Source organism: Eucyclogobius newberryi, unplaced genomic scaffold (assembly GCF_026437365.1).
Source record: "Eucyclogobius newberryi isolate DKJ021-1_F unplaced genomic scaffold, fEucNew1.0.hap1 SCAF_57, whole genome shotgun sequence".
Classification (NCBI taxonomy): Eukaryota; Metazoa; Chordata; class Actinopteri; order Gobiiformes; family Gobiidae; genus Eucyclogobius; species Eucyclogobius newberryi.
Window position 1 is genome coordinate 270,715 of NW_027316245.1, and position 27,531 is coordinate 298,245.

Sequence of the window (27,531 nt, forward strand, 5' to 3'; positions counted from 1 at the left end):
ACTTGCAGTAAGGCAAGGCAAGGCAAGTTTATTTGTAGAGCACATTTCATACACAAGGCAATTCAAAGTGCTTCACAGCAGGAAAAATGCATTCAAATCACAAAGAAATTACAGAAATACAATAAAATTAACTAAATTAAAAATTATCAATCCAACTGATTTTCTAAACTAATAAAATCACAAACGAAAAAGAAGAGTGCAAAGAAAAAATCCTTTTAGTCATATGCGCAGCTAAACAAAACAGTTTTTAGCTTAGATTTGAACATTGTCAGAGTAGAAGCCTGTCTCACATCTTCAGGAAGACTGTTCCAGATTTTAGCTGCATAAAACTGAAACGCAGATTCCCCATGTTTTGTCCTGACTCTGGGCACCAGCAGTAGTACTGTAGTACTTGCAGTAGTACTTGCAGTAGTATTGCAGTAGTACTTGCAGTAGTACTTGCAGTAGTACTTGCAGTAGTTTTGCAGTAGTATTGCAGTAGTACTTTTAGTAGTACTTGCAGTAGTATTGCAGTAGTACTTGTAGTAGTATTGCAGTAGTACTTGTAGTAGTACTTGCAGTAGTATTGCAGTAGTACTTGTAGTAGTACTTGCAGTAGTATTGCAGTAGTACTTGCAGTAGTACTTGTAGTAGTACTTGCAGTAGTATTGCAGTAGTACTTGTAGTAGTACTTGGAGTAGTATTGCAGTAGTACTTGCGGTAGTATTGCAGTAGTACTTTGAGTAGTATTGCAGTAGTAGTACTGTAGTATTGCAGTAGTATTGCAGTAGTATTGCAGTAGTACTTGTAGTAGTACTTGCAGTAGTATTGCAGTAGTACTTGTAGTAGTACTTGCAGGAGTATTGCAGTAGTACTTGCAGTAGTACTTGTAGTAGTACTTGCAGTAGTATTGCAGTAATACTTGTAGTAGTACTTGCAGTAGTATTGCAGTAGTACTTGCAGTAGTATAGCAATAGTACTTTGAGTAGTATTGCAGTAGTAGTACAGTAGTACTTGCAGGAGTATTGCAGTAGTACTTGCAGTAGTAATGCAGTAGTATTGCAGTAGTATTGCAGTAGTACTTGTAGTAGTACTTGCAGTAGTATTGCAGTAGTACTTGTAGTAGTACTTGCAGTAGTATTGCAGTAGTACTTGTAGTAGTACTTGCAGTAGTATTGCAGTAGTACTTGCAGTAGTACTTGTAGTAGTACTTGCAGTAGTATTGCAGTAGTACTTGCAGTAGTATTGCAGTAGTACTTGCAGTTGTATTGCAGTAGTACATGTAGTAGTACTTGCAGTAGTATTGCAGTAGTACTTGCAGTAGTACTTGTAGTAGTACTTGCAGTAGTATTGCAGTAGTACTTTTAGTAGTACTTGCAGTAGTATTGCAGTAGTACGTGTAGTAATACTTGCAGTAGTATTGCAGTAGTACTTGCAGTAGTACTTTTAGTAGTACTTGCAGGAGTACTTGCAGTAGTATTGCAGTAATACTTGCAGTAGTACTTGCAGTAGTATTGCAGTAGTATTGCAGTAGTATTGCAGTAGTACTTGTAGTAGTACTTGCAGTAGTATTGCAGTAGTACTTGCAGTAGTACTTGTAGTAGTATTGCAGTAGTATTGCAGTAGTATTGCAGTAGTATTGCAGTAGTACTTGCAGTAGTATTGCAGTAGTATTGCAGTAGTACTTGCAGTAGTATTGCAGTAGTACTTGTAGTAGTACTTGCAGTAGTATTGCAGTAGTACTTGTAGTAGTACATGCAGTAGTAATGCAGTAGTACTTGCAGTACTACTTGTAGTAGTACTTGCAGTAGTATTGCAGTAGTACTTGTAGTAGTACTTGCAGTAGTATTGCAGTAGTACTTGCAGTAGTATTGCAGTAGTACTTTGAGTAGTATTGCAGTAGTAGTACTGTAGTATTGCAGTAGTAGTACTGTAGTACTTGCAGTAGTACTTGTAGTAGTAGTAGTACTGTAGTACTTGCAGTAGTACTTGCAGTAGTATTGCAGTAGTACTTGCAGTAGTACTTGCAGTAGTTACTTGCAGTAGTATTGCAGTAGTATTGGAGTAGTACTTGCAGTAGTATTGCAGTAGTATTGCAGTAGTACTTGCAGTAGTACTGCAGTAGTATTGCAGTAGTATTGCAGTAGTACTTGCAGTAGTATTGCAGTAGTACTTGTAGTAGTACTTGCAGTAGTATAGCAGTAGTACTTGTAGTAGTACTTGCAGTAGTATTGCAGTAGTACTTGCAGTAGTATTGCAGTAGTATTGCAGTAGTACTTGTAGTAGTAGTAGTGTAGTACTTGCAGTAGTACTTGCAGTAGTATTGCAGTAGTACTTGCAGTAGTACTTGCAGTAGTACTTGCAGTAGTTTTGCAGTAGTATTGCAGTAGTACTTTTAGTAGTACTTGCAGTAGTATTGCAGTAGTACTTGTAGTAGTATTGCAGTAGTACTTGTAGTAGTACTTGCAGTAGTATTGCAGTAGTACTTGTAGTAGTACTTGCAGTAGTATTGCAGTAGTACTTGCAGTAGTACTTGTAGTAGTACTTGCAGTAGTATTGCAGTAGTACTTGTAGTAGTACTTTGAGTAGTATTGCAGTAGTACTTGCGGTAGTATTGCAGTAGTACTTTGAGTAGTATTGCAGTAGTAGTACTGTAGTATTGCAGTAGTATTGCAGTAGTATTGCAGTAGTACTTGTAGTAGTACTTGCAGTAGTATTGCAGTAGTACTTGTAGTAGTACTTGCAGGAGTATTGCAGTAGTACTTGCAGTAGTACTTGTAGTAGTACTTGCAGTAGTATTGCAGTAATACTTGTAGTAGTACTTGCAGTAGTATTGCAGTAGTACTTGCAGTAGTATAGCAATAGTACTTTGAGTAGTATTGCAGTAGTAGTACTGTAGTACTTGCAGGAGTATTGCAGTAGTACTTGCAGTAGTAATGCAGTAGTATTGCAGTAGTATTGCAGTAGTACTTGTAGTAGTACTTGCAGTAGTATTGCAGTAGTACTTGTAGTAGTACTTGGAGTAGTATTGCAGTAGTACTTGCGGTAGTATTGCAGTAGTACTTTGAGTAGTATTGCAGTAGTAGTACTGTAGTATTGCAGTAGTATTGCAGTAGTATTGCAGTAGTACTTGTAGTAGTACTTGCAGTAGTATTGCAGTAGTACTTGTAGTAGTACTTGCAGGAGTATTGCAGTAGTACTTGCAGTAGTACTTGTAGTAGTACTTGCAGTAGTATTGCAGTAATACTTGTAGTAGTACTTGCAGTAGTATTGCAGTAGTACTTGCAGTAGTATAGCAATAGTACTTTGAGTAGTATTGCAGTAGTAGTACTGTAGTACTTGCAGGAGTATTGCAGTAGTACTTGCAGTAGTAATGCAGTAGTATTGCAGTAGTATTGCAGTAGTACTTGTAGTAGTACTTGCAGTAGTATTGCAGTAGTACTTGCAGTAGTACTTGTAGTAGTACTTGCAGTAGTATTGCAGTAGTACTTGCAGTAGTATTGCAGTAGTACTTGCAGTTGTATTGCAGTAGTACTTGTAGTAGTACTTGCAGTAGTATTGCAGTAGTACTTGCAGTAGTACTTGTAGTAGTACTTGCAGTAGTATTGCAGTAGTACTTGTAGTAGTACTTGCAGTAGTATTGCAGTAGTCTCGTGCAGTAATACTTGCAGTAGTATTGCAGTAGTACTTGCAGTAGTACTTTTAGTAGTACTTGCAGGAGTACTTGCAGTAGTATTGCAGTAATACTTGCAGTAGTACTTGCAGTAGTATTGCAGTAGTATTGCAGTAGTATTGCAGTAGTACTTGTAGTAGTACTTGCAGTAGTATTGCAGTAGTACTTGCAGTAGTACTTGTAGTAGTATTGCAGTAGTATTGCAGTAGTATTGCAGTAGTATTGCAGTAGTACTTGCAGTAGTATTGCAGTAGTACTTGTAGTAGTACTTGCAGTAGTATTGCAGTAGTACTTGTAGTAGTACATGCAGTAGTAATGCAGTAGTACTTGCAGTACTACTTGTAGTAGTACTTGCAGTAGTATTGCAGTAGTACTTGTAGTAGTACTTGCAGTAGTATTGCAGTAGTACTTGCAGTAGTATTGCAGTAGTACTTTGAGTAGTATTGCAGTAGTAGTACTGTAGTATTGCAGTAGTAGTACTGTAGTACTTGCAGTAGTACTTGTAGTAGTAGTAGTACTGTAGTACTTGCAGTAGTACTTGCAGTAGTATTGCAGTAGTACTTGCAGTAGTACTTGCAGTAGTTACTTGCAGTAGTATTGCAGTAGTATTGGAGTACTACTTGCAGTAGTATTGCAGTAGTATTGCAGTAGTACTTGCAGTAGTACTGCAGTAGTATTGCAGTAGTATTGCAGTAGTATTGCAGTAGTACTTGCAGTAGTATTGCAGTAGTACTTGTAGTAGTACTTGCAGTAGTATTGCAGTAGTACTTGTAGTAGTACTTGCAGTAGTATTGCAGTAGTATTGCAGTAGTATTGCAGTAGTACTTGTAGTAGTACTTGCAGTAGTATTGCAGTAGTACTTGTAGTAGTACTTGCAGTAGTATTGCAGTAGTACTTGCAGTAGTACTTGTAGTAGTACTTGCAGTAGTATTGCAGTAGTACTTGTAGTAGTACTTGCAGTAGTATTGCAGTAATACTTGCAGTAGTACTTTCAGTAGTATTGCAGTAGTACTTGCAGTAGTACTTGTAGTAGTACTTGTAGTAGTACTTGCAGTAGTACTTGCAGTAGTAGTACTGTAGTACTTGCTTTAGTACTTGCAGTAGTATTGCAGTAGTACTTGCAGTAGTACTTGCAGTAGTATTGCAGTAGTACTTGCAGTAGTATTGCAGTAGTATTGCAGTAGTACTTGCAGTAGTACTGCAGTAGTATTGCAGTAGTATTGCAGTAGTACTTGCAGTAGTACTTGCAGTAGTATTGCAGTAGTATTGCAGTAGTACTTGTATTAGTACTTGCAGTAGTATTACAGTAGTATTTGTAGTAGTACTTGCAGTAGTATTGCAGTAGTACTTGTAGTTGTACTTGCAGTGGTATTGCAGTAGTACTTGCAGTAGTACTTGTAGTAGTACTTGCAGTAATATTGCAGTAGTACTTGCAGTAGTACTTTCAGTAGTATTGCAGTAGTACTTGCAGTAGTACTTGTAGTAGTACTTGTAGTAGTACTTGCAGTAGTACTTGCAGTAGTAGTACTGTAGTACTTGCAGTAGTACTTGTAGTAGTAGTAGTACTGTAGTACTTGCAGTAGTACTTGCAGTAGTATTGCAGTAGTACTTGCAGTAGTACTTGCAGTAGTTACTTGCAGTAGTATTGCAGTAGTATTGGAGTAGTACTTGCAGTAGTATTGCAGTAGTACTTGCAGTAGTACTGCAGTAGTATTGCAGTAGTATTGCAGTAGTACTTGCAGTAGTACTTGCAGTAGTATTGCAGTAGTATTGCAGTAGTACTTGTATTAGTACTTGCAGTAGTATTGCAGTAGTATTTGTAGTAGTACTTGCAGTAGTATTGCAGTAGTACTTGTAGTAGTACTTGCAGTGGTATTGCAGTAGTACTTGCAGTAGTACTTGTAGTAGTACTTGCAGTAGTATTGCAGTAGTACTTGTAGTAGTACTTGCAGTAGTATTGCAGTAGTATTTGCAGTAGTACTTGCAGTAGTATTGCAGTAGTATTGCAGTAGTACTTGCAGTTGTATTGCCGTAGTACTTGTAGTAGTACTTGCAGTAGTATTGCAGTAGTACTTGCAGTAGTACTTGTAGTAGTACTTGCAGTAGTATTGCAGTAGTACTTGTAGTAGTACTTGCAGTAGTATTGCAGTAGTACTTGCAGTAGTACTTGCAGTAGTATTGCAGTAGTACTTGCAGTAGTACTTTTAGTAGTACTTGCAGGAGTACTTGCAGTAGTATTGCAGTAATACTTGCAGTAGTACTTGCAGTAGTATTGCAGTAGTATTGCAGTAGTATTGCAGTAGTATTGCAGTAGTACTTGTAGTAGTACTTGCAGTAGTATTGCAGTAGTACTTGTAGTAGTACTTGCAGTAGTATTAGAGTAGTACTTGCAGTAGTACTTGCAGTAGTATTGCAGTAGTACTTGCAGTAGTACTTGTAGTAGTACTTGTAGTAGTATTGCAGTAGTACTTGCAGTAGTATTGCAGTAGTACTTGCAGTTGTATTGCAGTAGTACTTGTAGTAGTACTTGCAGTAGTATTGCAGTAGTACTTGTAGTAGTACTTGCAGTAGTATTGCAGCAGTACGTGCAGTAGTACTTGCAGTAGTATTGCAGTAGTACTTGCAGTAGTACTTTTAGTAGTACTTGCAGGAGTACTTGCAGTAGTATTGCAGTAATACTTGCAGTAGTACTTGCAGTAGTATTGCAGTAGTATTGCAGTAGTATTGCAGTAGTACTTGTAGTAGTACTTGCAGTAGTATTGCAGTAGTACTTGCAGTAGTACTTGTAGTAGTATTGCAGTAGTATTGCAGTAGTATTGCAGTAGTACTTGCAGTAGTATTGTAGTAGTACTTGTAGTAGTACTTGCAGTAGTATTGCAGTAGTACTTGTAGTAGTACATGCAGTAGTAATGCAGTAGTACTTGCAGTACTACTTGTAGTAGTACTTGCAGTAGTATATCAGTAGTACTTGTAGTAGTACTTGCAGTAGTATTGCAGTAGTACTTGCAGTAGTATTGCAGTAGTACTTTGAGTAGTATTGCAGTAGTAGTACTGTAGTATTGCAGTAGTAGTACTGTAGTACTTGCAGTAGTACTTGTAGTAGTAGTAGTACTGTAGTACTTGCAGTAGTATTGCAGTAGTACTTGCAGTAGTACTTGTAGTAGTACTTGTAGTAGTACTTGCAGTAGTACTTGCAGTAGTAGTACTGTAGTACTTGCTTTAGTACTTGCAGTAGTATTGCAGTAGTACTTGCAGTAGTATTGCAGTAGTACTTGCAGTAGTATTGCAGTAGTATTGCAGTAGTACTTGCAGTAGTACTGCAGTAGTATTGCAGTAGTATTGCAGTAGTACTTGCAGTAGTATTGCAGTAGTATTGCAGTAGTACTTGTATTAGTACTTGCAGTAGTATTGCAGTAGTATTTGTAGTAGTACTTGCAGTAGTATTGCAGTAGTACTAGTAGTAGTACTTGCAGTGGTATTGCAGTAGTACTTGCAGTAGTACTTGTAGTAGTACTTGCAGTAGTATTGCAGTAGTACTTGTAGTATTACTTGCAGTGGTATTGCAGTAGTATTTGCAGTAGTACTTGCAGTAGTATTGCAGTAGTACTTGCAGTAGTACTTGCAGTAGTACTTGTAGTAGTACTTGCAGGAGTACTTGCAGTAGTATTGCAGTAGTACTTGCAGTAGTATTGCAGTAGTATTGCAGTAGTATTGCAGTAGTACTTGTAGTAGTACTTGCAGCAGTATTGCAGTAGTACTTGCAGTAGTACTTGCAGTAGTATTGCAGTAGTATTGCAGTAGTATTGCAGAAGTATTGCAGTAGTACTTGCAGTAGTATTGCAGTAGTACATGTAGTAGTACTTGCAGTAGTATTGCAGTAGTACTTGTAGTAGTACTTACAGTAGTATTGCAGTAGTACTTGCAGTAGTACTTGTAGTAGTACTTGCAGTAGTATTGCAGTAGTACTTGTAGTAGTACTTGCAGTAGTATTGCAGTAATACTTGTAGTAGTACTTGCAGTAGTACTTGCAGTAGTAGTACTGTAGTACTTGCAATAGTACTTGCAGTAGTATTGCAGTAGTACTTGCAGTAGTACGTGCAGTAGTATTGCAGTAGTATTGCAGTAGTACTTGTAATAGTACTTGCAGTAGTATTGCAGTAGTACTTGCACTAGTACTTGCAGTAGTATTGCAGTAGTACTTTGAGTAGTATTACAGTAGTAGTACTGTAGTACTTGCAGTAGTACTTTCAGTAGTACTTGTAGTAGTAGTACTGTAGTACTTGCAGTAGTACTTGCAGTAGTATTGCAGTAGTACTTGCAGTAGTACTTGCAGTAGTACTTGCAGTAGTTTTGCAGTAGTATTGCAGTAGTACTTTTAGTAGTACTTGTAGTAGTATTGCAGTAGTACTTGTAGTAGTATTGCAGTAGTACTTGTAGTAGTACTTGCAGTAGTATTGCAGTAATACTTGCAGTAGTACTTGCAGTAGTATTGCAGTAGTATTGCAGTAGTATTGCAGTAGTACTTGCAGTAGTATTGCAGTAGTACTTGTAGTAGTACTTGCAGTAGTATTGCAGTAGTACTTGTAGTAGTACATGCAGTAGTAATGCAGTAGTACTTGCAGTACTACTTGTAGTAGTACTTGCAGTAGTATTGCAGTAGTACTTGTAGTAGTACTTGCAGTAGTATTGCAGTAGTACTTGCAGTAGTATTGCAGTAGTACTTTGAGTAGTATTGCAGTAGTAGTACTGTAGTATTGCAGCAGTAGTACTGTAGTACTTGCAGTAGTACTTGTAGTAGTAGTAGTACTGTAGTACTTGCAGTAGTACTTGCAGTAGTATTGCAGTAGTACTTGCAGTAGTACTTGCAGTAGTTACTTGCAGTAGTATTGCAGTAGTATTGGAGTAGTACTTGCAGTAGTATTGCAGTAGTATTGCAGTAGTACTTGCAGTAGTACTGCAGTAGTATTGCAGTAGTATTGCAGTAGTACTTGCAGTAGTATTGCAGTAGTACTTGTAGTAGTACTTGCAGTAGTATAGCAGTAGTACTTGTAGTAGTACTTGCAGTAGTATTGCAGTAGTACTTGCAGTAGTATTGCAGTAGTATTGCAGTAGTACTTGTAGTAGTAGTAGTGTAGTACTTGCAGTAGTACTTGCAGTAGTATTGCAGTAGTACTTGCAGTAGTACTTGCAGTAGTACTTGCAGTAGTTTTGCAGTAGTATTGCAGTAGTACTTTTAGTAGTACTTGCAGTAGTATTGCAGTAGTACTTGTAGTAGTATTGCAGTAGTACTTGTAGTAGTACTTGCAGTAGTATTGCAGTAGTACTTGTAGTAGTACTTGCAGTAGTATTGCAGTAGTACTTGCAGTAGTACTTGTAGTAGTACTTGCAGTAGTATTGCAGTAGTACTTGTAGTAGTACTTTGAGTAGTATTGCAGTAGTACTTGCGGTAGTATTGCAGTAGTACTTTGAGTAGTATTGCAGTAGTAGTACTGTAGTATTGCAGTAGTATTGCAGTAGTATTGCAGTAGTACTTGTAGTAGTACTTGCAGTAGTATTGCAGTAGTACTTGTAGTAGTACTTGCAGGAGTATTGCAGTAGTACTTGCAGTAGTACTTGTAGTAGTACTTGCAGTAGTATTGCAGTAATACTTGTAGTAGTACTTGCAGTAGTATTGCAGTAGTACTTGCAGTAGTATAGCAATAGTACTTTGAGTAGTATTGCAGTAGTAGTACTGTAGTACTTGCAGGAGTATTGCAGTAGTACTTGCAGTAGTAATGCAGTAGTATTGCAGTAGTATTGCAGTAGTACTTGTAGTAGTACTTGCAGTAGTATTGCAGTAGTACTTGTAGTAGTACTTGGAGTAGTATTGCAGTAGTACTTGCGGTAGTATTGCAGTAGTACTTTGAGTAGTATTGCAGTAGTAGTACTGTAGTATTGCAGTAGTATTGCAGTAGTATTGCAGTAGTACTTGTAGTAGTACTTGCAGTAGTATTGCAGTAGTACTTGTAGTAGTACTTGCAGGAGTATTGCAGTAGTACTTGCAGTAGTACTTGTAGTAGTACTTGCAGTAGTATTGCAGTAATACTTGTAGTAGTACTTGCAGTAGTATTGCAGTAGTACTTGCAGTAGTATAGCAATAGTACTTTGAGTAGTATTGCAGTAGTAGTACTGTAGTACTTGCAGGAGTATTGCAGTAGTACTTGCAGTATTAATGCAGTAGTATTGCAGTAGTATTGCAGTAGTACTTGTAGTAGTACCTGCAGTAGTATTGCAGTAGTACTTGCAGTAGTACTTGTAGTAGTACTTGCAGTAGTATTGCAGTAGTACTTGCAGTAGTATTGCAGTAGTACTTGCAGTTGTATTGCAGTAGTACTTGTAGTAGTACTTGCAGTAGTATTGCAGTAGTACTTGCAGTAGTACTTGTAGTAGTACTTGCAGTAGTATTGCAGTAGTACTTGTAGTAGTACTTGCAGTAGTATTGCAGTAGTCTCGTGCAGTAATACTTGCAGTAGTATTGCAGTAGTACTTGCAGTAGTACTTTTAGTAGTACTTGCAGGAGTACTTGCAGTAGTATTGCAGTAATACTTGCAGTAGTACTTGCAGTAGTATTGCAGTAGTATTGCAGTAGTATTGCAGTAGTACTTGTAGTAGTACTTGCAGTAGTATTGCAGTAGTACTTGCAGTAGTACTTGTAGTAGTATTGCAGTAGTATTGCAGTAGTATTGCAGTAGTATTGCAGTAGTACTTGCAGTAGTATTGCAGTAGTACTTGTAGTAGTACTTGCAGTAGTATTGCAGTAGTACTTGTAGTAGTACATGCAGTAGTAATGCAGTAGTACTTGCAGTACTACTTGCAGTAGTACTTGCAGTAGTATTGCAGTAGTACTTTGAGTAGTATTGCAGTAGTAGTACTGTAGTATTGCAGTAGTAGTACTGTAGTACTTGCAGTAGTACTTGTAGTAGTAGTAGTACTGTAGTACTTGCAGTAGTACTTGCAGTAGTATTGCAGTAGTACTTGCAGTAGTACTTGCAGTAGTTACTTGCAGTAGTATTGCAGTAGTATTGAGTACTACTTGCAGTAGTATTGCAGTAGTATTGCAGTAGTACTTGCAGTAGTACTGCAGTAGTATTGCAGTAGTATTGCAGTAGTATTGCAGTAGTACTTGCAGTAGTATTGCAGTAGTACTTGTAGTAGTACTTGCAGTAGTATTGCAGTAGTACTTGTAGTAGTACTTGCAGTAGTATTGCAGTAGTATTGCAGTAGTATTGCAGTAGTACTTGTAGTAGTACTTGCAGTAGTATTGCAGTAGTACTTGTAGTAGTACTTGCAGTAGTATTGCAGTAGTACTTGCAGTAGTACTTGTAGTAGTACTTGCAGTAGTATTGCAGTAGTACTTGTAGTAGTACTTGCAGTAGTATTGCAGTAATACTTGCAGTAGTACTTTCAGTAGTATTGCAGTAGTACTTGTAGTAGTACTTGTAGTAGTACTTGCAGTAGTACTTGCAGTAGTAGTACTGTAGTACTTGCTTTAGTACTTGCAGTAGTATTGCAGTAGTACTTGCAGTAGTACTTGCAGTAGTATTGCAGTAGTACTTGCAGTAGTATTGCAGTAGTATTGCAGTAGTACTTGCAGTAGTACTGCAGTAGTATTGCAGTAGTATTGCAGTAGTACTTGCAGTAGTACTTGCAGTAGTATTGCAGTAGTATTGCAGTAGTACTTGTATTAGTACTTGCAGTAGTATTACAGTAGTATTTGTAGTAGTACTTGCAGTAGTATTGCAGTAGTACTTGTAGTAGTACTTGCAGTGGTATTGCAGTAGTACTTGCAGTAGTACTTGTAGTAGTACTTGCAGTAATATTGCAGTAGTACTTGCAGTAGTACTTTCAGTAGTATTGCAGTAGTACTTGCAGTAGTACTTGTAGTAGTACTTGTAGTAGTACTTGCAGTAGTACTTGCAGTAGTAGTACTGTAGTACTTGCAGTAGTACTTGTAGTAGTAGTAGTACTGTAGTACTTGCAGTAGTACTTGCAGTAGTATTGCAGTAGTACTTGCAGTAGTACTTGCAGTAGTTACTTGCAGTAGTATTGCAGTAGTATTGGAGTAGTACTTGCAGTAGTATTGCAGTAGTACTTGCAGTAGTACTGCAGTAGTATTGCAGTAGTATTGCAGTAGTACTTGCAGTAGTACTTGCAGTAGTATTGCAGTAGTATTGCAGTAGTACTTGTATTAGTACTTGCAGTAGTATTGCAGTAGTATTTGTAGTAGTACTTGCAGTAGTATTGCAGTAGTACTTGTAGTAGTACTTGCAGTGGTATTGCAGTAGTACTTGCAGTAGTACTTGTAGTAGTACTTGCAGTAGTATTGCAGTAGTACTTGTAGTAGTACTTGCAGTAGTATTGCAGTAGTATTTGCAGTAGTACTTGCAGTAGTATTGCAGTAGTATTGCAGTAGTACTTGCAGTTGTATTGCAGTAGTACTTGTAGTAGTACTTGCAGTAGTATTGCAGTAGTACTTGCAGTAGTACTTGTAGTAGTACTTGCAGTAGTATTGCAGTAGTACTTGTAGTAGTACTTGCAGTAGTATTGCAGTAGTACTTGCAGTAGTACTTGCAGTAGTATTGCAGTAGTACTTGCAGTAGTACTTTTAGTAGTACTTGCAGGAGTACTTGCAGTAGTATTGCAGTAATACTTGCAGTAGTACTTGCAGTAGTATTGCAGTAGTATTGCAGTAGTATTGCAGTAGTATTGCAGTAGTACTTGTAGTAGTACTTGCAGTAGTATTGCAGTAGTACTTGTAGTAGTACTTGCAGTAGTATTGCAGTAGTACTTGCAGTAGTACTTGCAGTAGTATTGCAGTAGTACTTGCAGTAGTACTTGTAGTAGTACTTGTAGTAGTATTGCAGTAGTACTTGCAGTAGTATTGCAGTAGTACTTGCAGTTGTATTGCAGTAGTACTTGTAGTAGTACTTGCAGTAGTATTGCAGTAGTACTTGTAGTAGTACTTGCAGTAGTATTGCAGCAGTACGTGCAGTAGTACTTGCAGTAGTATTGCAGTAGTACTTGCAGTAGTACTTTTAGTAGTACTTGCAGGAGTACTTGCAGTAGTATTGCAGTAATACTTGCAGTAGTACTTGCAGTAGTATTGCAGTAGTATTGCAGTAGTATTGCAGTAGTACTTGTAGTAGTACTTGCAGTAGTATTGCAGTAGTACTTGCAGTAGTACTTGTAGTAGTATTGCAGTAGTATTGCAGTAGTATTGCAGTAGTACTTGCAGTAGTATTGTAGTAGTACTTGTAGTAGTACTTGCAGTAGTATTGCAGTAGTACTTGTAGTAGTACATGCAGTAGTAATGCAGTAGTACTTGCAGTACTACTTGTAGTAGTACTTGCAGTAGTATATCAGTAGTACTTGTAGTAGTACTTGCAGTAGTATTGCAGTAGTACTTGCAGTAGTATTGCAGTAGTACTTTGAGTAGTATTGCAGTAGTAGTACTGTAGTATTGCAGTAGTAGTACTGTAGTACTTGCAGTAGTACTTGTAGTAGTAGTAGTACTGTAGTACTTGCAGTAGTATTGCAGTAGTACTTGCAGTAGTACTTGTAGTAGTACTTGTAGTAGTACTTGCAGTAGTACTTGCAGTAGTAGTACTGTAATACTTGCTTTAGTACTTGCAGTAGTATTGCAGTAGTACTTGCAGTAGTATTGCAGTAGTACTTGCAGTAGTATTGCAGTAGTATTGCAGTAGTACTTGCAGTAGTACTGCAGTAGTATTGCAGTAGTATTGCAGTAGTACTTGCAGTAGTATTGCAGTAGTATTGCAGTAGTACTTGTATTAGTACTTGCAGTAGTATTGCAGTAGTACTTGTAGTAGTACTTGCAGTAGTATTGCAGTAGTATTGCAGTAGTATTGCAGTAGTACTTGTAGTAGTACTTGCAGTAGTATTGCAGTAGTACTTGTAGTAGTACTTGCAGTAGTATTGCAGTAGTACTTGCAGTAGTACTTGTAGTAGTACTTGCAGTAGTATTGCAGTAGTACTTGTAGTAGTACTTGCAGTAGTATTGCAGTAATACTTGCAGTAGTACTTTCAGTAGTATTGCAGTAGTACTTGTAGTAGTACTTGTAGTAGTACTTGCAGTAGTACTTGCAGTAGTAGTACTGTAGTACTTGCTTTAGTACTTGCAGTAGTATTGCAGTAGTACTTGCAGTAGTACTTGCAGTAGTATTGCAGTAGTACTTGCAGTAGTATTGCAGTAGTATTGCAGTAGTACTTGCAGTAGTACTGCAGTAGTATTGCAGTAGTATTGCAGTAGTACTTGCAGTAGTACTTGCAGTAGTATTGCAGTAGTATTGCAGTAGTACTTGTATTAGTACTTGCAGTAGTATTACAGTAGTATTTGTAGTAGTACTTGCAGTAGTATTGCAGTAGTACTTGTAGTAGTACTTGCAGTGGTATTGCAGTAGTACTTGCAGTAGTACTTGTAGTAGTACTTGCAGTAATATTGCAGTAGTACTTGCAGTAGTACTTTCAGTAGTATTGCAGTAGTACTTGCAGTAGTACTTGTAGTAGTACTTGTAGTAGTACTTGCAGTAGTACTTGCAGTAGTAGTACTGTAGTACTTGCAGTAGTACTTGTAGTAGTAGTAGTACTGTAGTACTTGCAGTAGTACTTGCAGTAGTATTGCAGTAGTACTTGCAGTAGTTACTTGCAGTAGTATTGCAGTAGTATTGGAGTAGTACTTGCAGTAGTATTGCAGTAGTACTTGCAGTAGTACTGCAGTAGTATTGCAGTAGTATTGCAGTAGTACTTGCAGTAGTACTTGCAGTAGTATTGCAGTAGTATTGCAGTAGTACTTGTATTAGTACTTGCAGTAGTATTGCAGTAGTATTTGTAGTAGTACTTGCAGTAGTATTGCAGTAGTACTTGTAGTAGTACTTGCAGTGGTATTGCAGTAGTACTTGCAGTAGTACTTGTAGTAGTACTTGCAGTAGTATTGCAGTAGTACTTGTAGTAGTACTTGCAGTAGTATTGCAGTAGTATTTGCAGTAGTACTTGCAGTAGTATTGCAGTAGTATTGCAGTAGTACTTGCAGTTGTATTGCAGTAGTACTTGTAGTAGTACTTGCAGTAGTATTGCAGTAGTACTTGCAGTAGTACTTGTAGTAGTACTTGCAGTAGTATTGCAGTAGTACTTGTAGTAGTACTTGCAGTAGTATTGCAGTAGTACTTGCAGTAGTACTTGCAGTAGTATTGCAGTAGTACTTGCAGTAGTACTTTTAGTAGTACTTGCAGGAGTACTTGCAGTAGTATTGCAGTAATACTTGCAGTAGTACTTGCAGTAGTATTGCAGTAGTATTGCAGTAGTATTGCAGTAGTATTGCAGTAGTACTTGTAGTAGTACTTGCAGTAGTATTGCAGTAGTACTTGTAGTAGTACTTGCAGTAGTATTGCAGTAGTACTTGCAGTAGTACTTGCAGTAGTATTGCAGTAGTACTTGCAGTAGTACTTGTAGTAGTACTTGTAGTAGTATTGCAGTAGTACTTGCAGTAGTATTGCAGTAGTACTTGCAGTTGTATTGCAGTAGTACTTGTAGTAGTACTTGCAGTAGTATTGCAGTAGTACTTGTAGTAGTACTTGCAGTAGTATTGCAGCAGTACGTGCAGTAGTACTTGCAGTAGTATTGCAGTAGTACTTGCAGTAGTACTTTTAGTAGTACTTGCAGGAGTACTTGCAGTAGTATTGCAGTAATACTTGCAGTAGTACTTGCAGTAGTATTGCAGTAGTATTGCAGTAGTATTGCAGTAGTACTTGTAGTAGTACTTGCAGTAGTATTGCAGTAGTACTTGCAGTAGTACTTGTAGTAGTATTGCAGTAGTATTGCAGTAGTATTGCAGTAGTACTTGCAGTAGTATTGTAGTAGTACTTGTAGTAGTACTTGCAGTAGTATTGCAGTAGTACTTGTAGTAGTACATGCAGTAGTAATGCAGTAGTACTTGCAGTACTACTTGTAGTAGTACTTGCAGTAGTATATCAGTAGTACTTGTAGTAGTACTTGCAGTAGTATTGCAGTAGTACTTGCAGTAGTATTGCAGTAGTACTTTGAGTAGTATTGCAGTAGTAGTACTGTAGTATTGCAGTAGTAGTACTGTAGTACTTGCAGTAGTACTTGTAGTAGTAGTAGTACTGTAGTACTTGCAGTAGTATTGCAGTAGTACTTGCAGTAGTACTTGTAGTAGTACTTGTAGTAGTACTTGCAGTAGTACTTGCAGTAGTAGTACTGTAGTACTTGCTTTAGTACTTGCAGTAGTATTGCAGTAGTACTTGCAGTAGTATTGCAGTAGTACTTGCAGTAGTATTGCAGTAGTATTGCAGTAGTACTTGCAGTAGTACTGCAGTAGTATTGCAGTAGTATTGCAGTAGTACTTGCAGTAGTATTGCAGTAGTATTGCAGTAGTACTTGTATTAGTACTTGCAGTAGTATTGCAGTAGTATTTGTAGTAGTACTTGCAGTAGTATTGCAGTAGTACTAGTAGTAGTACTTGCAGTGGTATTGCAGTAGTACTTGCAGTAGTACTTGTAGTAGTACTTGCAGTAGTATTGCAGTAGTACTTGTATTATTACTTGCAGTAGTATTGCAGTAGTATTTGCAGTAGTACTTGCAGTAGTATTGCAGTAGTACTTGCAGTAGTACTTGCAGTAGTACTTGTAGTAGTACTTGCAGGAGTACTTGCAGTAGTATTGCAGTAGTACTTGCAGTAGTATTGCAGTAGTATTGCAGTAGTATTGCAGTAGTACTTGTAGTAGTACTTGCAGCAGTATTGCAGTAGTACTTGCAGTAGTACTTGCAGTAGTATTGCAGTAGTATTGCAGTAGTATTGCAGAAGTATTGCAGTAGTACTTGCAGTAGTATTGCAGTAGTACATGTAGTAGTACTTGCAGTAGTATTGCAGTAGTACTTGTAGTAGTACTTACAGTAGTATTGCAGTAGTACTTGCAGTAGTACTTGTAGTAGTACTTGCAGTAGTATTGCAGTAGTACTTGTAGTAGTACTTGCAGTAGTATTGCAGTAATACTTGTAGTAGTACTTGCAGTAGTACTTGCAGTAGTAGTACTGTAGTACTTGCAATAGTACTTGCAGTAGTATTGCAGTAGTACTTGCAGTAGTACGTGCAGTAGTATTGCAGTAGTATTGCAGTAGTACTTGTAATAGTACTTGCAGTAGTATTGCAGTAGTACTTGCACTAGTACTTGCAGTAGTATTGCAGTAGTACTTTGAGTAGTATTACAGTAGTAGTACTGTAGTACTTGCAGTAGTACTTTCAGTAGTACTTGTAGTAGTAGTACTGTAGTACTTGCAGTAGTACTTGCAGTAGTATTGCAGTAGTACTTGCAGTAGTACTTGCAGTAGTACTTGCAGTAGTTTTGCAGTAGTATTGCAGTAGTACTTTTAGTAGTACTTGTAGTAGTATTGCAGTAGTACTTGTAGTAGTATTGCAGTAGTACTTGTAGTAGTACTTGCAGTAGTATTGCAGTAGTACTTGTAGTAGTACTTGCAGTAGTATTGCAGTAGTACTTGCAGTAGTACTTGGAGTAGTACTTGCAGTAGTATTGCAGTAGTACTTGGAGTAGTACTTGGAGTAGTATTGCAGTAGTACTTGCGGTAGTATTGCAGTAGTACTTTGAGTATTATTGCAGTAGTAGTACTGTATTATTGCAGTAGTATTGCAGTAGTATTGCAGTAGTACTTGCAGTAGTACTTGCAGTAGTATTGCAGTAGTACTTGTAGTAGTACTTGCAGTAGTATTGCAGTAGTACTTGTAGTAGTACATGCAGTAGTAATGCAGTAGTACTTGCAGTACTACTTGTAGTAGTACTTGCAGTAGTATTGCAGTAGTACTTGTAGTAGTACTTGCAGTAGTATTGCAGTAGTACTTGCAGTAGTATTGCAGTAGTACTTTGAGTAGTATTGCAGTAGTAGTACTGTAGTATTGCAGTAGTAGTACTGTAGTACTTGCAGTAGTACTTGTAGTAGTAGTAGTACTGTAGTACTTGCAGTAGTACTTGCAGTAGTATTGCAGTAGTACTTGCAGTAGTACTTGCAGTAGTTACTTGCAGTAGTATTGCAGTAGTATTGGAGTAGTACTTGCAGTAGTATTGCAGTAGTATTGCAGTAGTACTTGCAGTAGTACTGCAGTAGTATTGCAGTAGTATTGCAGTAGTATTGCAGTAGTACTTGCAGTAGTATTGCAGTAGTACTTGTAGTAGTACTTGCAGTAGTATTGCAGGAGTACTTGCAGTAGTATTGCAGTAGTACTTGCAGTAGTACTTGCAGTAGTATTGCAGTAGTACTTTGAGTAGTATTGCAGTAGTAGTACTGTAGTATTGCAGTAGTAGTACTGTAGTACTTGCAGTAGTACTTGTAGTAGTAGTAGTACTGTAGTACTTGCAGTAGTACTTGCAGTAGTATTGCAGTAGTACTTGCAGTAGTACTTGCAGTAGTTACTTGCAGTAGTATTGCAGTAGTATTGGAGTAGTACTTGCAGTAGTATTGCAGTAGTATTGCAGTAGTACTTGCAGTAGTACTGCAGTAGTATTGCAGTAGTATTGCAGTAGTATTGCAGTAGTACTTGCAGTAGTATTGCAGTAGTACTTGTAGTAGTACTTGCAGTAGTATTGCAGGAGTACATGCAGTAGTATTGCAGTAGTACTTGCAGTAGTATTGCAGTAGTATTGCAGTAGTACTTGTAGTAGTACTTGCAGTAGTATTGCAGTAATACTTGCAAAAGTACTTTCAGTAGTATTGCAGTAGTACTTGCAGTAGTACTTGTAGTAGTACTTGCAGTAGTACTTGCAGTAGTAGTACTGTAGTACTTGCAGTAGTACTTGCAGTAGTATTGCAGTAGTACTTGCAGTAGTACATGCAGTAGTATTGCAGCAGTACTTGCAGTAGTACTTGCAGTAGTAGTACTGTAGTACTTGCAGTAGTACTTGCAGTAGTATTGCAGTAGTATTGGAGTAGTACTTGCAGTAGTATTGCAGTAGTATTGCAGTAGTACTTGCAGTAGTACTGCAGTACTATTGTAGTAGTATTGCAGTAGTATTGCAGTAGTACTTGCAGTAGTATTGCAGTAGTACTTGTAGTAGTACTTGCAGTAGTATTGCAGTAGTACTTGTAGTAGTACTTGCAGTAGTATTGCAGTAGTACTTGCAGTAGTATTGCAGTAGTATTGCAGTAGTACTTGTAGTAGTACTTGCAGTAGTATTGCAGTAATACTTGCAGTAGTACTTTCAGTAGTATTGCAGTAGTACTTGCAGTAGTACTTGTAGTAGTACTTGTAGTAGTACTTGCAGTAGTACTTGCAGTAGTAGTACTGTAGTACTTGCAGTAGTACTTGCAGTAGTATTGCAGTAGTACTTGCAGTAGTACATGCAGTAGTATTGCAGCAGTACTTGCAGTAGTACTTGCAGTAGTAGTACTGTAGTACTTGCAGTAGTACTTGCAGTAGTATTGCAGTAGTACTTGCAGTAGTACTTACAGTAGTATTGCAGTAGTACTTGCAGTAGTACTTGCAGTAGTATTGCAGTAGTATTGCAGTAGTACTTGCAGTAGTACTTGTAGTAGTACTTGCAGTAATATTGCAGTAGTACTTGTAGTAGTACTTGCAGTAGTATTGCAGTAGTACTTGTAGTAGTACTTGCAGTAGTATTGCAGTAGTACTTGTAGTAGTACTTGCAGTAGTATTGCAGTAGTACTTGTAGTAGTATTGCAGTAGTACTTGTAGTAGTACTTGCAGTAGTACTTGCAGTAGTATTGCAGTAGTACTTGCAGTAGTATTGCAGTAGTAGTTTGAGTAGTATTGCAGTAGTAGTACTGTAGTATTGCAGTAGTAGTACTTTAGTACTTGCAGTAGTACTTGTAGCAGTAGTACTGTAGTACTTGCAGTAGTACTTGCAGTAGTATTGCAGTAGTACTTGCAGTAGTACTTGCAATAGTATTGCAGTAGTATTGCAGTATTACTTGCAGTAGTATTGCAGTAGTATTTGTAGTAGTACTTGCAGTAGTATTGCAGTAGTACTTGTAGTAGTACTTGCAGTAGTATTGCAGTAGTACTTGTAGTAGTACTTGCAGTAGTATTGCAGTAGTACTTGCAGTAGTACTTGTAGTAGTACTTGCAGTAGTATTGCAGTAGTACTTGTAGTAGTACTTACAGTAGTATTGCAGTAGTACTTGCAGTAGTACATGCAGTAGTATTGCAGCAGTACTTGCAGTAGTACTTGCAGTAGTAGTACTGTAGTACTTGCAGTAGTACTTGCAGTAGTATTGCAGTAGTATTGCAGTAGTATTGCAGTAGTACTTGTAGTAGTACTTGCAGTAGTATTGCAGTAGTACTTGTAGTAGTACTTGCAGTAGTATTGCAGTAGTACTTGTAGTAGTACTTGCAGTAGTATTGCAGTAATACTTGCAGTAGTACTTGCAGTAGTATTGCAGTAGTACTTGCAGTAGTACTTGTAGTAGTACTTGTAGTAGTACTTGCAGTAATACTTGCAGTAGTAGTACTGTAGTACTTGCAATAGTACTTGCAGTAGTATTGCAGTAGTACTTGCAGTAGTACGTGCAGTAGTATTGCAGTAGTATTGCAGTAGTACTTGTAATAGTACTTGCAGTAGTATTGCAGTAGTACTTGCACTAGTACTTGCAGTAGTATTGCAGTAGTATTGCAGTAGTACTTGCAATAGTATTGCAGTAGTACTTGTAGTAGTACTTGCAGTAGTACTTGTAGTAGTACTTGCAGTAGTATTGCAGTAGTACTTGCAGTAGTACTTGTAGTAGTACTTGCAGTAGTATTGCAGTAGTACTTTGAGTAGTATTACAGTAGTAGTACTGTGGTACTTGCAGTAGTACTTGTAGTAGTAGTAGTGTAGTACTTGCAGTAGTACTTGCAGTAGTATTGCAGTAGTACTTGCAGTAGTACTTGCAGTAGTTTTGCAGTAGTATTGCAGTAGTACTTTTAGTAGTACTTGCAGTAGTATTGCAGTAGTACTTGTAGTAGTATTGCAGTAGTACTTGTAGTAGTACTTGCAGTAGTATTGCAGTAGTACTTGTAGTAGTACTTGCAGTAGTATTGCAGTAGTACTTGCAGTAGTACTTGTAGTAGTACTTGCAGTAGTATTGCAGTAGTACTTGTAGTAGTACTTGGAGTAGTATTGCAGTAGTACTTGCGGTAGTATTGCAGTAGTACTTTGAGTAGTATTGCAGTAGTAGTACTGTAGTATTGCAGTAGTATTGCAGTAGTATTGCAGTAGTACTTGTAGTAGTACTTGCAGTAGTATTGCAGTAGTACTTGTAGTAGTACTTGCAGGAGTATTGCAGTAGTACTTGCAGTAGTACTTGTAGTAGTACTTGCAGTAGTATTGCAGTAATACTTGTAGTAGTACTTGCAGTAGTATTGCAGTAGTACTTGCAGTAGTATAGCAATAGTACTTTGAGTAGTATTGCAGTAGTAGTACTGTAGTACTTGCAGGAGTATTGCAGTAGTACTTGCAGTAGTAATGCAGTAGTATTGCAGTAGTATTGCAGTAGTACTTGTAGTAGTACTTGCAGTAGTATTGCAGTAGTACTTGTAGTAGTACTTGCAGTAGTATTGCAGTAGTACTTGTAGTAGTACTTGCAGTAGTATTGCAGTAGTACTTGCAGTAGTACTTGTAGTCGTACTTGCAGTAGTATTGCAGTAGTACTTGTAGTAGTACTTGCAGTAGTATTGCAGTAGTACGTGCAGTAATACTTGCAGTAGTATTGCAGTAGTACTTGCAGTAGTACTTTTAGTAGTACTTGCAGGAGTACTTGCAGTAGTATTGCAGTAATACTTGCAGTAGTACTTGCAGTAGTATTGCAGTAGTATTGCAGTAGTACTTGTAGTAGTACTTGCAGTAGTATTGCAGTAGTACTTGCAGTAGTACTTGTAGTAGTATTGCAGTAGTATTGCAGTAGTATTGCAGTAGTATTGCAGTAGTACTTGCAGTAGTATTGCAGTAGTACTTGTAGTAGTACTTGCAGTAGTATTGCAGTAGTACTTGTAGTAGTACATGCAGTAGTAATGCAGTAGTACTTGCAGTACTAGTTGTAGTAGTACTTGCAGTAGTATTGCAGTAGTACTTGTAGTAGTACTTGCAGTAGTATTGCAGTAGTACTTGCAGTAGTATTGCAGTAGTACTTTGAGTAGTATTGCAGTAGTAGTACTGTACTATTGCAGTAGTAGTACTGTAGTACTTGCAGTAGTACTTGTAGTAGTAGTAGTACTGTAGTACTTGCAGTAGTACTTGCAGTAGTATTGCAGTAGTACTTGCAGTAGTACTTGCAGTAGTTACTTGCAGTAGTATTGCAGTAGTATTGGAGTAGTACTTGCAGTAGTATTGCAGTAGTATTGCAGTAGTATTGCAGTAGTACTTGCAGTAGTATTGCAGTAGTACTTGTAGTAGTACTTGCAGTAGTATTGCAGTAGTACTTGTAGTAGTACTTGCAGTAGTATTGCAGTAGTACTTGCAGTAGTATTGCAGTAGTATTGCAGTAGTATTGCAGTAGTACTTGTAGTAGTACTTGCAGTAGTATTGCAGTAGTACTTGTAGTAGTACTTGCAGTAGTATTGCAGTAGTACTTGCAGTAGTACTTGTAGTAGTACTTGCAGTAGTATTGCAGTAGTACTTGTAGTAGTACTTGCAGTAGTATTGCAGTAATACTTGCAGTAGTACTTTCAGTAGTATTGCAGTAGTACTTGCAGTAGTACTTGTAGTAGTACTTGTAGTAGTACTTGCAGTAGTACTTGCAGTAGTAGTACTGTAGTACTTGCTTTAGTACTTGCAGTAGTATTGCAGTAGTACTTGCAGTAGTACTTGCAGTAGTATTGCAGTAGTACTTGCAGTAGTACTGCAGTAGTATTGCAGTAGTATTGCAGTAGTACTTGCAGTAGTACTTGCAGTAGTACTTGCAGTAGTATTGCAGTAGTACTTGCAGTAGTACATGCAGTAGTATTGCAGCAGTACTTGCAGTAGTACTTGCAGTAGTAGTACTGTAGTACTTGCAGTAGTACTTGCAGTAGTATTGCAGTAGTACTTGCAGTAGTACTTACAGTAGTATTGCAGTAGTACTTGCAGTAGTACTTGCAGTAGTATTGCAGTAGTATTGCAGTAGTACTTGCAGTAGTACTTGTAGTAGTACTTGCAGTAATATTGCAGTAGTACTTGTAGTAGTACTTGCAGTAGTATTGCAGTAGTACTTGTAGTAGTACTTGCAGTAGTATTGCAGTAGTACTTGTAGTAGTACTTGCAGTAGTATTGCAGTAGTACTTGTAGTAGTATTGCAGTAGTACTTGTAGTAGTACTTGCAGTAGTACTTGCAGTAGTATTGCAGTAGTACTTGCAGTAGTATTGCAGTAGTACTTTGAGTAGTATTGCAGTAGTAGTACTGTAGTATTGCAGTAGTAGTACTGTAGTACTTGCAGTAGTACTTGTAGCAGTAGTACTGTAGTACTTGCAGTAGTACTTGCAGTAGTATTGCAGTAGTACTTGCAGTAGTACTTGCAGTAGTATTGCAGTAGTATTGCAGTATTACTTGCAGTAGTATTGCAGTAGTATTTGTAGTAGTACTTGCAGTAGTATTGCAGTAGTACTTGTAGTAGTACTTGCAGTAGTATTGCAGTAGTACTTGTAGTAGTACTTGCAGTAGTATTGCAGTAGTACTTGCAGTAGTACTTGTAGTAGTACTTGTAGTAGTATTGCAGTAGTACTTGTAGTAGTACTTGCAGTAGTATTGCAGTAGTACTTGCAGTAGTACATGCAGTAGTATTGCAGCAGTACTTGCAGTAGTACTTGCAGTAGTAGTACTGTAGTACTTGCAGTAGTACTTGCAGTAGTATTGCAGTAGTATTGCAGTAGTATTGCAGTAGTACTTGTAATAGTACTTGCAGTAGTATTGCAGTAGTACTTGCACTAGTACTTGCAGTAGTATTGCAGTAGTATTGCAGTAGTATTGCAGTAGTATTGCAGTAGTACTTGCAATAGTATTGCAGTAGTACTTGTAGTAGTACTTGCAGTAGTACTTGTAGTAGTACTTGCAGTAGTATTGCAGTAGTACTTGCAGTAGTACTTGTAGTAGTACTTGCAGTAGTATTGCAGTAGTACTTTGAGTAGTATTACAGTAGTAGTACTGTAGTACTTGCAGTAGTACTTGTAGTAGTAGTAGTGTAGTACTTGCAGTAGTACTTGCAGTAGTATTGCAGTAGTACTTGCAGTAGTACTTGCAGTAGTTTTGCAGTAGTATTGCAGTAGTACTTTTAGTAGTACTTGCAGTAGTATTGCAGTAGTACTTGTAGTAGTATTGCAGTAGTACTTGTAGTAGTACTTGCAGTAGTATTGCAGTAGTACTTGTAGTAGTACTTGCAGTAGTATTGCAGTAGTACTTGCAGTAGTACTTGTAGTAGTACTTGCAGTAGTATTGCAGTAGTACTTTTAGTAGTACTTGGAGTAGTATTGCTGTAGTACTTGCGGTAGTATTGCAGTAGTGCTTTGAGTAGTATTGCAGTAGTAGTACTGTAGTATTGCAGTAGTATTGCAGTAGTACTTGTAGTAGTACTTGCAGTAGTATTGCAGTAGTACTTGTAGTAGTACTTGCAGGAGTATTGCAGTAGTACTTGCAGTAGTACTTGTAGTAGTACTTGCAGTAGTATTGCAGTAATACTTGTAGTAGTACTTGCAGTAGTATTGCAGTAGTACTTGCAGTATTATAGCAATAGTACTTTGAGTAGTATTGCAGTAGTAGTACTGTAGTACTTGCAGGAGTATTGCAGTAGTACTTGCAGTAGTAATGCAGTAGTATTGCAGTAGTATTGCAGTAGTACTTGTAGTAGTACTTGCAGTAGTATTGCAGTAGTACTTGTAGTAGTACTTGCAGTAGTATTGCAGTAGTACTTGTAGTAGTACTTGCAGTAGTATTGCAGTAGTACTTGCAGTAGTACTTGTAGTCGTACTTGCAGTAGTATTGCAGTAGTACTTGTAGTAGTACTTGCAGTAGTATTGCAGTAGTACGTGCAGTAATACTTGCAGTAGTATTGCAGTAGTACTTGCAATAGTACTTTTAGTAGTACTTGCAGGAGTACTTGCAGTAGTATTGCAGTAATACTTGCAGTAGTACTTGCAGTAGTATTGCAGTAGTATTGCAGTAGTATTGCAGTAGTACTTGTAGTAGTACTTGCAGTAGTATTGCAGTAGTACTTGCAGTAGTACTTGTAGTAGTATTGCAGTAGTATTGCAGTAGTATTGCAGTAGTATTGCAGTAGTACTTGCAGTAGTATTGCAGTAGTACTTGTAGTAGTACTTGCAGTAGTATTGCAGTAGTACTTGTAGTAGTACATGCAGTAGTAATGCAGTAGTACTTGCAGTACTACTTGTAGTAGTACTTGCAGTAGTATTGCAGTAGTACTTGTAGTAGTACTTGCAGTAGTATTGCAGTAGTACTTGCAGTAGTATTGCAGTAGTACTTTGAGTAGTATTGCAGTAGTAGTACTGTACTATTGCAGTAGTAGTACTGTAGTACTTGCAGTAGTACTTGTAGTAGTAGTAGTACTGTAGTACTTGCAGTAGTACTTGCAGTAGTATTGCAGTAGTACTTGCAGTAGTACTTGCAGTAGTTACTTGCAGTAGTATTGCAGTAGTATTGGAGTAGTACTTGCAGTAGTATTGCAGTAGTATTGCAGTAGTACTTGCAGTAGTACTGCAGTAGTATTGCAGTAGTATTGCAGTAGTATTGCAGTAGTACTTGCAGTAGTATTGCAGTAGTACTTGTAGTAGTACTTGCAGTAGTATTGCAGTAGTACTTGTAGTAGTACTTGCAGTAGTATTGCAGTAGTACTTGCAGTAGTATTGCAGTAGTATTGCAGTAGTATTGCAGTAGTACTTGTAGTAGTACTTGCAGTAGTATTGCAGTAGTACTTGTAGTAGTACTTGCAGTAGTATTGCAGTAGTACTTGCAGTAGTACTTGTAGTAGTACTTGCAGTAGTATTGCAGTAGTACTTGTAGTAGTACTTGCAGTAGTATTGCAGTAATACTTGCAGTAGTACTTTCAGTAGTATTGCAGTAGTACTTGCAGTAGTACTTGTAGTAGTACTTGTAGTAGTACTTGCAGTAGTACTTGCATTAGTAGTACTGTAGTACTTGCTTTAGTACTTGCAGTAGTATTGCAGTAGTACTTGCAGTAGTACTGCAGTAGTATTGCAGTAGTATTGCAGTAGTACTTGCAGTAGTACTTGCAGTAGTATTGCAGTAGTATTGCAGTAGTACTTGTATTAGTACTTGCAGTAGTATTACAGTAGTATTTGTAGTAGTACTTGCAGTAGTATTGCAGTAGTACTTGTAGTAGTACTTGCAGTGGTATTGCAGTAGTACTTGCAGTAGTACTTGTAGTAGTACTTGCAGTAGTATTGCAGTAGTACTTGCAGTAGTACTTTCAGTAGTATTGCAGTAGTACTTGCAGTAGTACTTGTAGTAGTACTTGTAGTAGTACTTGCAGTAGTACTTGCAGTAGTAGTACTGTAGTACTTGCTTTAGTACTTGCAGTAGTATTGCAGTAGTACTTGCAGTAGTACTTGCAGTAGTATTGTAGTAGTACTTGCAGTAGTATTGCAGTAGTACTTGCAGTAGTACTGCAGTAGTATTGCAGTAGTATTGCAGTAGTACTTGCAGTAGTACTTGCAGTAGTATTGCAGTAGTATTGCAGTAGTACTTGTATTAGTACTTGCAGTAGTATTGCAGTAGTATTTGTAGTAGTACTTGCAGTAGTATTGCAGTAGTACTTGTAGTAGTACTTGCAGTGGTATTGCAGTAGTACTTGCAGTAGTACTTGTAGTAGTACTTGCAGTAGTATTGCAGTAGTACTTGTAGTAGTACTTGCAGTAGTATTGCAGTAGTACTTGTAGTAGTACTTGCAGTAGTATTGCAGTAGTATTTGCAGTAGTACTTGCAGTAGTATTGCAGTAGTATTTGCAGTAGTACTTGCAGTAGTACTTGTAGTAGTACTTGCAGTAGTATTGCAGTAGTACTTGTAGTAGTACTTGCAGTAGTATTGCAGTAGTATTTGCAGTAGTACTTGCAGTAGTATTGCAGTAGTATTTGCAGTAGTACTTGCAGTAGTATTGCAGTAGTATTGCAGTAGTACTTGCAGTTGTATTGCAGTAGTACTTGTAGTAGTACTTGCAGCAGTATTGCAGTAGTACTTGCAGTAGTACTTGTAGTAGTACTTGCAGTAGTATTGCAGTAGTACTTGTAGTAGTACTTGCAGTAGTATTGCAGTAGTACTTGCAGTAGTACTTGCAGTAGTATTGCAGTAGTACTTGCAGTAGTACTTTTAGTAGTACTTGCAGGAGTACTTGCAGTAGTATTGCAGTAATACTTGCAGTAGTACTTGCAGTAGTATTGCAGTAGTATTGCAGTAGTATTGCAGTAGTACTTGTAGTAGTACTTGCAGTAGTATTGCAGTAGTACTTGCAGTAGTACTTGTAGTAGTATTGCAGTAGTATTGCAGTAGTATTGCAGTAGTATTGCAGTAGTACTTGCAGTAGTACTTGTAGTAGTACTTGTAGTAGTACTTGCAATAGTACTTGCAGTAGTACTTGCAGTAGTACTTGCAGTAGTATTGCAGTAGTACTTGCAGTAGTACTTGCAGTAGTATTGCAGTGGTACTTGCAGTAGTACTTGCAGTAGTACTTGTAGTAGTACTTGCAGTAGTACTTGCAGTAGTATTGCAGTAGTACTTGCAGTAGTACTTGCAGTAGTATTGCAGTAGTATTGCAGTAGTATTGCAGTAGTACTTGTAGTAGTACTTGCAGTAGTATTGC